Source organism: Heterocephalus glaber, unplaced genomic scaffold (genome assembly GCF_053883595.1).
Source record: "Heterocephalus glaber isolate CG9 unplaced genomic scaffold, H.glaber_assembly_v1.0 deba00001509, whole genome shotgun sequence".
Lineage (NCBI taxonomy): Eukaryota > Metazoa > Chordata > Mammalia > Rodentia > Bathyergidae > Heterocephalus > Heterocephalus glaber.
In genome coordinates this window covers 50,543,802-50,555,090 of record NW_028258325.1, presented here as the reverse complement: position 1 = coordinate 50,555,090, position 11,289 = coordinate 50,543,802, and the positions used below count along the sequence as shown (strand labels likewise).

The 11,289-nt window shown below is 36.2% G+C and overlaps 1 pseudogene; it reads right to left on the bottom strand.

Annotated features, from left to right (window-relative positions):
* Positions 1-547: 547 nt before the first annotated feature.
* LOC101718564 (AP-3 complex subunit sigma-1-like) lies at positions 548-4,903 on the bottom strand (annotated as a pseudogene).
* Positions 4,904-11,289: the final 6,386 nt, after the last annotated feature.

Genomic DNA, 11,289 nt, shown 5'->3' with positions numbered 1-11,289 from the left:
TGTTTTCATGCAATACATACTTGATTCTTTAAATAACAATTGTGACAAACAGAAGAAAGAATTAAGGACTGCTACACTTGTGATCCATACAAAACATCAACATTGGGCTGGGGATTTAGCTCAGTGTTTCCGCCACCTGCCTCACAAGTGCAAAGTCCTGAGTTCGATCCCTGGTACCAAAAAATAAATAAAAATAAAAAAACAAAAAACAAAAACACCAACATTTTGGGTTGTACATAATTAAAGAAATACCTCACTTTCAAAATACTGTAATAGCCAATACATAGAGGCATGCCTTAGGTGGGCATAGGAAGGCAGTTTAGAAAAGAAAAGAAAAATCACACTGAAACTATACCATTTCTTTAAAATCTCTGAGCAAGAAAAGCATTAAACATTCATACTGATTTTACACTACTTCTATACAGTACCTTGACTTAAATCCAAGAGCAAAAGTTAAGACTCTGCTCTATTTTTGGTAAACAACTGTATTGTAAACTTAGATGACTTTTCCCCCTTGATTTTACCTGGGAGTGGCCTGTTTTATGTTTTATTTAAAAGAGGGCAGGTTTGGCACTTTTATACTGATATCACTAATGTTAATATTCTTTGGGATCTCAGGAAGATTCATATTCTTTATAGATGATACAGCACGGACTGGAGCTCCTGCTAAGCTAGCCTCAGATTTCTTCAGTTTATTTTGTGCATCAATTTGTGTAACAATTTCATTCATGTTGGTCTCCAATACCACCCCCCATCACCATTTCCACAAGAACATTGTGAACCTTGTCTACATGGAAAATTAAATCCAGTTCACAGACATTTTCAAAACATTTGTCTAAGTTTTCCACGAACACTTGAATTAAATCTAAAATTCCAAGTACACTTTCTGAAGAATCCACACAGAAGACAAAATACAGTGTTGCATAATGTCTATAAATCAGTTTGTTGTCAGATCCTCCAATTAATTAGATTTAACTCCATAGGTCACGGTAAGTTACACAGTTTAAGACTGATTACCAAAATCCTCCTTCTAGGAAATTACAAACATTTTCATCTCTCTTAGATACCAAATGGAAAGTCTCCCTGATGATTTGTTGTTGTGTATCTTCACTGTAGGGCTGGTAGAACTTGGAGAGCTGCGGCTTGTCGTGGTTGTTGAAAATGAGGATCGCCTTGATCAAGGCTGGGGCAGTCGGACCTGGTGGGCCCTGGGGCCTGGGGCGGGGGCGGGCACCCAAACCTGTCCTCGGGATCTCGACAGCGGTCCTTCCCACCCCCCCCCCCCGCCAGTCATTAACTTTTCAGTTCATTTTTTTGTCTATATAATTAGATCAACTGATCCATTTTGTGACTATCCTGACAGCTAATAAAAAGATTAGCTTATACAATAAGTTCATAGCATGTTATAGTATTGTGCATAACACATTTTATACTCAATGTATATTCTTGTTTCCTACAATCTATTTTTATTTAAGATGAGTTTTTTTCCTTTGATATGGATAACAATTAAACCAGCACTTTTTCTTGAACATATTAAGTCATATTTTGAAGAAGGAATAGGCATTCACTGTGTAGACTAGAAAATAAAATAAATTTTCAGTAAATGGAATCATATGGGAGAAGTCAAAAGTATGAGTAAAAAAGTAGTGGCACTCATGTCCTATAAGCTATTTTTTAGCATATTGTTGGAAAAATGAATTTGGAACACTATATATAGTTCTGGACACCTGTTTTGTTGCACTACTATGTCTTGTAAGGAAACTGATAGCTGTGTGATAGAGGTAGTCCTTATGCTCCCTTACATTTTCTGGTTTTCCTTGCAATTATGTTGAAACTGGATGAGTTTCTCTGTACAAAAAGTTGTGAGTAGAAATGTCTCAGTGGGTCAGGTCTGAGGGGACACAGTAGACAGCATGTGACTCCTTCATTCTGATCTCCTTCTGTGGAAGAGCAGAGACCCAGGTGAGCTAAAAGTGGCAGAAAATATATCCGCTTAGGACTGTATAGGTAGACTCCCAGACAATATGTCCGGGACACATATTGAGAGTGAAAAATAAATCTTTGTTGGGTTTGATTTCTCAGATATAGGAGACAACTTTGGCAACATAGTTTACCTGTCATTACTAAAACTGTACCTAAAACCCCAGATTTACAATAGAATTCATTATCCTTCTTTCCAGCTGTATTCTCTCAAGTTCTCTAATTTCAGTTAATGGTTACCTACTTCTTAGCTTCATCAGAATGGTCAGAGGATTAAATAAATAAACATATTTGGGGCACTTAAAGTTTAATAACCTTTCATTTAGTGTTTGAGATTATTATTTTTAATTATTGTTACTTAGCTAACTTTTTATTTGGCTTAGAACTCATTCTCATTTAAATAATTATAAATATATTCATTCTATCTCCTGAATTTAGCATTAAATCAGGGTTACTTCCATTTCCTTTCCTATTATCTTAGCTCAAGCTTCACTTAGTCCATTGTAATAGTCTTGTAACTAGTATACCTTCTGGTATAAGATTCATTTTCTTATTGTACATGCAATCATATTCCTCTGAAACTTAAATTGTTGCATGCTTTTCTATGGTGTGTTAAGGCTAAATTTTCATCTCAGGTTTTATGTGATTCCACCCCAACTTAAACGTAATAATCTTATACCATTCTCTTATGAAACTTTTTCTCTATATTTACTGTATTTCTTTCTCAAAACATGCCTCCAATTTTTCTGCTTTTGTGCTTTGTTGGTTAGTAGCTTTAGGCATTACATCAAATATTCCAAATTTCATTTAATAACAACTTAAAATTACCTCTTCCTAAGGACCTTCCATGTTTTTCTTAATTAAAGAAATCATTTACCCTCCTAATCTTTCAAGGCATACTGAAGATTCTTATATTAAACACATATGTTGTCACATCTATGACAGGCTATGTACTTAATAAAGGAGCTCATTTTAGTTTTAAAATGAATAATTGGTAATGGGAAATAGGAAGAAAAGGTGCAAAGGGGTAAGGGAAAGGAAAGAAGGGAAAGGAAAAATTATGAGTAAAGGAAAAAATGGAAACGAAGTCTTTGTAAATAGGGAGGGATGGAAGGGGTGCAGGGAGGACAGGGGAATGGGGTAAAAATAAGAACAAAAAGACATCATGTAAAGGTACAAGTTCCCAATGATAAATGTAAATGTATTGCATAGGTAAAATATACCAATAAAAGAACTTAAGGAAAAAAAAATCAATATGTCATCCCGAATCTTTTGAGTTAACAATATATATGTCCTGGGTATTGATGAGTGAGATTCAAATATTATATGTTAGAAATTTACATGCAAGTTCTGCAAATCTGTATTTCCTTTGCAGAATGTAGCTATTGTTTATTTTTTTACTTGGGCTTATTTTTAATTCAAGTCATTGAATTGTGTCCAATGAATTTTATTAGTTATTAAATAAAACATTCATGTTATCTGTTTTCACTTTCCTTCAAGGTGACATTCATACCATTACTGACTAAACAGAAAATCAATGACAGGTTTAATTTTTTATGGAGAAAGCACTATGTTAAGGAAATACACTTATAAAAACAACATGAAATAGCATAGATTAGGGAAAAGGTAATTAGGGACATCAAAGATACTTTGAGAAGAATAAAGTATGTAAGATCCTCCCAAGTCACTGGAATTAAACATGTTAACAAAAATCCATGAAAGAATAAGAAATGTAAATGAGTCTTTTAAGAATTAAAGAAATATGATAAATTGTGGCACTCTGGATAACCGCAATTAGCAAAAAGGAGAGTAATTAACAAAACCAAATGAGAAGTGACTCAGGAGGTCATACTTGTTAAAGAACTGTATCATTAGTGGAGTCTTTTTCTGATGAAGAAAGAATGAGGAGAAGAATACACTTTCCCATGAAAACAAGTCCATGTCCGTGCCCTATTACACTTAATGAATGGTCTAACTTTGAACCATCCACAGGGGTGAGAAGTTACAATAGGCAAATGTCCCTGAGCCATCAGGGAGGCAACCTCTGGCGCAGGGCTGCTTCTTATGTAAGCACTTGGAATTTCAGGTCACTAAAGTCAAACCTTGTCCTGACCATGTTTTCCTTTTCCAAGAGAGGCTATGAATTACACAGCAGGGGAGGTGTGTGTCTGTGCTTATTAAAGACACTCAGGCTTGATCACATATGGCTTCCAGCACCTAAGGTTAACCATGGTGACTCTTTAGAGTATCTCAAAGGGATAGTGTCTTCCCATATGAGTAGCTAAAAATATTCCCAAAGTAGTATAAATCTTACTATTGTCCTTCTTGAATTTCTCAAGAACAGTAAGAAAATTAACTATTGATGTAGGAAGCAAGACCTAATCCCAAACACAAGAAGTGTGTTGAGTGTTGCACTCAATGGTGTCTGAAATAATGGAACTGTCAAGCCTGTGCCTGGAGCTCTCTGGGACTGAGCTTATCAGTATAATCTGATAGAAGTGGGTACACTATGTTGTCTTATTCAGTTCTTCCTGATGAAATTAAGTTAGAGCCATACCCTAACTGAGTAGAAGTTACAGTTATGTGCCTGCATGAGCAAGCCAACACTCACTGACTGCTTAGGTCTTGCTTTTCCCTAGTTTCTGTTTGCTCCCCTCCTACACCTGTTTGGTGTTTAAAAGGTACACTGGTCAAAAAATATATACAGATGCCAAACTCAATCCTCCTATGGGTTTATGATATTTAAATTGATTTCTGGTTGTCATTAAATTACATAAATCTCCTAGACTAAGGAAAGATGCCTTTTTTATTAATTTCCTGAAGATGCTATCACTATCCAAAGCGTATTCAAGTACCTGATCCCATTTTCATGTCTATTATGAACAGATACATCTACATTCATTTGTGTTTTGTTTCTCAACATGCTTAGAGAGTCTGCATGAGGCCAACACTGTTTTAAGCATTAGTAATAAAAGCTGAATAAAATATGCAAGGTCTTTTTCTAAAGATTTTATTTAATGAATAAAGACAGATAATAAACAGATGAATGCAACATGCTAAGTGGACAGGAAAGGCCTTCCTGAGAAAATAACATTTGAAGCTAACTCCTACATTTTGAGGGGTAAATGATTAATATATCCTAGAAGTCCCTAAGATAATATTTTTATGCCTAAAAACCTGAAAGATCAACATTTTTAGAGTGTGCCGAGCAAGGGGCAGAGCAGTGTAAGATATAATGCGATGTTGGTGGGGGACAAGCACTGAGGTTTACTTTTTTCTAAGTGTAAAGGGAAGCTTTCAGTTGACTTTGAAGGGGGGAGCACTACAATTTGATTTGTGTTTGAAAAGATCCCACTGTTTGCTGTTCCTTGAGTGGATTGGAAGAGGGCAAGAGTAGAAGGAGATGGATCAATTGGAAGTCACTTGGAAAAATTTAGAAAGAAGAAAACAGCAAAGATGTTATGTGGTTAAAGTTTTCAGAATTGCTGAATAGTGGGCTGGAGGAGAATAAATACAGTTCTTTTTTAGAAGTGTTAATTATGAGATGCCTATTAGAAACCCAAGTTTGTCAAATAGATGTTGGAGCCTGAGTCTTCAATTCAGAGAAGCCCCTGGAGCAGAATGTATAGATTTGGAAATAAGGACACATCAGTGCATTTTAAAACCATGAGCTGGTACCATGACTCTCAGCAAAGAGGAGGCTTCTGGGCCACTGTACCATTGCTTCTAGTGCAGAGGAGGAGGCTTGTGGGCATCCATACCACTGCTCCCAGCTGAGACAAGGTGAGCAGCATGGGCACCAACAGCAACCCCCACAAACCCCATCAAAATGAGAAGACATGTAAACAAGCCTCAAAACCAGATGTCCAGATCACTTAGAGCAACCCCAAAAGGAAATGCGATGGAAGACTCTGATACTCAACAACTTGTACTCCCTGAAGTTGCAACAAAAGAGGATCTGGAAAAATAAAATCAGAAAAAATTTCTCAGATAACAGCAGAGATTGTGCCCATAGTGCAAGTCATGATTAATAAATGTAGAGAGGACACAGATTAAAAAAAGTAGAGGAGCTGAGGAACATGATGGAATCTCAACATAGGAAACAAATGGAACCCATAAGACAGATGCAAACAGATTTCCAGGAAATTAAAAACTCCATTGAAAGTTTACACAGCAGAATGATGCAATGTGAGGGCAGAATTCCAGACATAGAAGATAAGATTGCATTTAGTGATCAGGAAAAGAAAAATGTCTTTAAAATTGTAAGGGACCATGAGAAAACAATCTAACAGCTGGTAGACAATGCAAAAAAGAATAACATAAGACAGATTGGAGTCAATGAAGAAACAGGAGAGAATGCAGATGACATTAAAAAACTGTTCAGAGAAATGATGACAGAAAACTTCCCAAGCAGGGGAAAAGAACTTGACATACAGATAAGTGAGGCATATAGCACTCCAACTAGCCTTCATCAAAAAACATCTACACATAGACATATAATAGTTAAGATTCCAGAAACCCAACAAAAGAACAAAATTCTACAAATAGAGAAAAGAAACAAATCACATGCAAAGAAAGCCCATGGGAATCACAGCAGGCTTCTCAATGCAAACACTTAAGGCAAGAAAAGCTTGGACTGACTTATTCAAGGGCCTCAAGAAAAACACCCTCCAAACCAGACTGATGTACCCTGCAAAACTATCTTTTAAAATTGATGGAGAGGGCTGGGGATTTAGTTCAGTGGTTCCACTGCCTGCCTCACCAGCATAAGGTTCCGAGTTCGATCCCTGGTACCAAAAAAAAAAAAAAAAAAAAAGAAAGAAACAAAATTGATGGAGAAATAAAATACTTTCATGACAAAGAGCACCTTAGGAACTTCATGAATAACAAACCAGCACTCCAAAAAATTTTAGACAATATCCTAGGGAAAGACAATGAGGATCACAACCCCAGGAAGCCCAGCAGAATGAATCCATTGGGCACAAGAAGAAAGTAAACTCAAAGGGGGAGAACCCAACAAAAAGAAAGAGTCAAGACAATGATAAGTCAATATGTATCAGTTATAACCATCAATGCTAATGGTCGCAATTCACCAATCAAAAGAAATAGAGTGGGAGAATTGGTCAAGCAGCAAGACCAAACAATATGCTGCATACAAGAAACACACTTAATTCAAAAAGAAACTCATAGATTGAAAGTTAAAAGGTGGAAAACAATACTCCATATAACAAGACCTGGAAAAAAGCAGAAGTAGCTATCCTCTTTGCAGATCAAGTAGATTTCAAACTAGCACTGAATAAGATAGTCAAAGGACACTACATCATTGTAACGGGAACAATCCAAGAGGAAGAGATAACAATCATAAATATATATGCACCAAACACTAGTGTGCCCAACTATATAAACAAATACTAATGGACATAAAAAAATCAAATAAGCACTAATACAATAGTAGTGGAGGACCTCAATACCCCACTATCACACATAGATAGATAAACTAGACAAAAAAATAAGCAACAAAATACTATAACTCAATCAAACTCTTGAAAAAGTGAACTTAACAGATGTTTACAGAGTGTTCCATACCAAAAAATCAGAATACACATTCTTTTCAGCTGCACATGGGTCATTCACCAAAACAGACCACATACTCACCCATAGAACATGTTTAAGTAAGTCCATAGGAATTCAAGCTATCCCATGTATATTAGCAGACCATAGTGTGATGAAATTGGAGATCAGTAGCAAAAGAAACCTCAAAAATTTCATAAACACATGGAAATTGAAAAACACACTTCTGAATAACCAATGGGTCACAGAGGAAATTAAAGAAGAAATCAGACAGTTCCTTCAATTAAATGACAATTACAATACAATGTATCAGAATTTGTGGGACTCAATGAAAGCAATCTTATGAGGGAAATTCATAGCACTGAATACACATATTAGGAAAACAAAACAAGCCCAATTAAACAACCTGATGCTGAACCTCAAGCTTCCAGAAAAAGAAGAGCAGGACAAACCCAAAGCTCATACAAGGGACGAAATTATAAAGATCAGAGCAGAAATTAATGCAATGGAGACAAAGAGAATGATGCAAAAAATCAATGAAGCCAAGAGTTAGTTCTTTGAAAGAATAAACAATATTGACAAACCCTTACCCAACCTTTTCAGGAAAAGGAAAGGAAAGGCCCAAATCCATGCAATTAGGAATGGAAAGGATGAAATTACAAGGGACCCAGAAGAAATCCAGAGGATCATCAATACCTACTTCCAGAACCTATATGCCAATAAGATGGAAAACACAGAAGAAATGGACAGATTTCTAGATACATATGAATTACCAAAGTTGAATGAAGAAGACCTAAAAATTCTAAACAACCCTATATCAATCAAAGAAATTGAAAACATAATAAAAAACTCACTAACTAAGAAAAGCCCAGGTCTTGATGGCTTCACTGCTGAATTCTCCAAGACATTTAGAGAGGAACTACTGCCATTACTGTTTAAACTCTTCAATGAAATTGAAAGGGAAGCAATACTCCCAAATTCATTCCTGGAAGCAAATATGACCTTGATCCCCAAAGCAGAGAAAACCCAACCGAAAAAGAGAACTGTAGGCCAATCTCACTAATGATCATAGATGCAAAAATCCTTAATAAGATACTGGCAAATAGAATGCAGAAGATCATCAAGAAGATCATACCCCCTGACCAAGTGGGATTCATCCCAAGGATGCAGGGATGCTTCATCACATGCAAATCAATCAATGTAATACACTATATCAATAGAGCCAAGGACAAAAACCATATGATCATCTCAATAGATGTAGAAAAAGCATTTGACAAAGTGCAACATCCATTTATGATAAAAACCCTAGAAAAAATTGGAATAGATGGTCACTACCTCAATCTGATAAAAGCCATCTATGAAAAACCAACAGCCATTATCATACTAAATGGTCAAAAACTGAAATCCTTCACACTAAAATCAGGAACAAGACAAGGATGTCTGCTATCACCACTCCTGTTCAATATAGTTTTGGAAACATTAGCCATGGCAATTAGACAAGAAAAAGAAATAAAAGGAATAAAGATGGGAAATGAAGAAGTCAAATTGTCATTATTTGCAGATGACATGATACTCTATATAGAAGACCCCAAGAACTCCACCAAAAGTCTTCTAGACTTAATAACCAAATTCAGTAAAGTAATGGATACAAGGTCAACACACAAAAATCAGTAACTTTCTTCTACACGAACAACAGACTCACTGAGACAGAAATAGGGCAAACAATTCCTTTCACAATAGCATCCAAAAAACTGAAATCCCTAGGAATCAACCCAGCAAGAGAAATCAAAGACCTCTTCTTTGAAAGCTATAGCACTCTGAAAAGAGAGAATGAAGATATCAGAAAATGGACAAATATCCCATGTTCCTGTGTAGGAAGGATGAACATAGTGAAAATGGCCATACTTCCAAAATGGCTATATGGATTCAATGCAATCCCAATTGAAATCCCAGCAGCATCTTCATGGACCTTGAGAAAATAATCCAAAAATTCATTTGGAACAAGAAGAGACTCAGAATAGCAAAAGCAATTCTAGGTAACAGACACATGGCAGAGAGTATCACAATCCCCAACTTGAAACTATACTAAAAAGCTAATGTGATAAAAACAGCACAGTACTGGCAAAGATACATACCTGAGGAGAAATGGAACAGATCAGAAGATGCAGAAACAACTCCAGACACACTCAGCCACCTCATCTTTGACAAAGGAGCCAAAACCTTCACTGGAGGAAAGATAGCCTCTTTAATAAATGGTGCTGGAAAAATTAGGTTTCAACTTGCCAAATAGTAAAACTAGACCTATATTTATCACCTTGCACTAAACTAAAACTGAAATGGATTAAAGATCTAAATATTAAAACAGAAATGCTGAACCGGCCAGAAGAGAGGTTAGGTAGAACTCTTAAAGACATTGGTGTAGGAAACGATTTTATGAACAAAATCTCAGTTGCCTGTGAACTAGCACAGTCAACAAGTGGTATCTCTTCTTATTAAAAAGCTTCTACACAGCAAGAGAAACCACCGACAGAGTGAAGAGACAACTGGAATGTGGGGAAACATTTTCACCTGCTATTCCTCAGATAAAGGTCTCCTATCTAGAATTTATAAAGAACTTAAAAAAATCAGACCTCCCAAATTTAAATACCCAATCCAAAAATGGCCATCTGAAATGAGCAGACATTTCTCAGACAAAGAAGTAAAAGCAGCAAATAAACTTAGGAAAAAATGTTCACCATCACTGGTTCTTCAAGAGATGCAAATGAAAACAAAGCTGAGATTCCACCTCACCCCACAAGGGATGGCTACTATCATGAAATCAAACAACAACAAATCCTGGCAGGGTTGTGGGGAAAGAGGAACAATGCTCCACTGCTGGTGGGAGTGTAGACAGTTGTAATCACTATGGAAATCAGTATGCAGATACCTCAAAGAACTAGAACTGGAAGGCCCATTTGACTGAGCTATTCCCCTCCTGGGTATTTTCCACAAAGAATTAAAAGAATCATACCACAGTGATATACTTGCACCCATTTTCATAGCAGCACAGTTTTTAATGGCTAAAACTTGGAAACAGCCCAAATGTCCATCAACTAGGGAGTGGATAAAGAATCTGTGTTTTTTTTTTTTTAATAAAATGGAGTACTACTCAGCCATCAAAAATGAGAAATTAGAGACTTTTGTAGCTAAATGAATGCACATTGAGGCCATACTCTCAAGTGAAATAAATAGGACACACATGTGTAAATACCAAATAGTTCTCTAGTATGAGAAACTGAAAGTGTAAATAAGGACTAAAAGGTATAATAGATAATGTGAAATAGGAAAAAAAGGGGCAAAAGTGAAGGGTAAGTGGGAGGTGTAGGGGAAAGGAAAGAAGAGAATGGAATTAATATGAGAAAATGTAAAAACGGAAACAAAGTCTTTCTAAATAAGGAGGGATGGGGGCGTTGAAAGGAGGGCAGGGGAACTGGGAAAAAAATAAGAACCATGAGAAATTATGTAAAGGTGCAAATTTCCAATGATGAATGTCATTATATTGTATACCTAAAATGTACCCATAAAATTAAATTAAGAAAAAAGCAAATGATGAGGTAAATGAAACTGTCCAGGAAAAGCAAAGAAAAGAATAGGCCCTGAGTCATACACATGAATATAATGAATCATCTATTGGATGTGAAGAAGCCACCAAGGGAAGAGACTGAAAAGGAGCCACAAGTAAGGGAGAAGGAGGCAAGT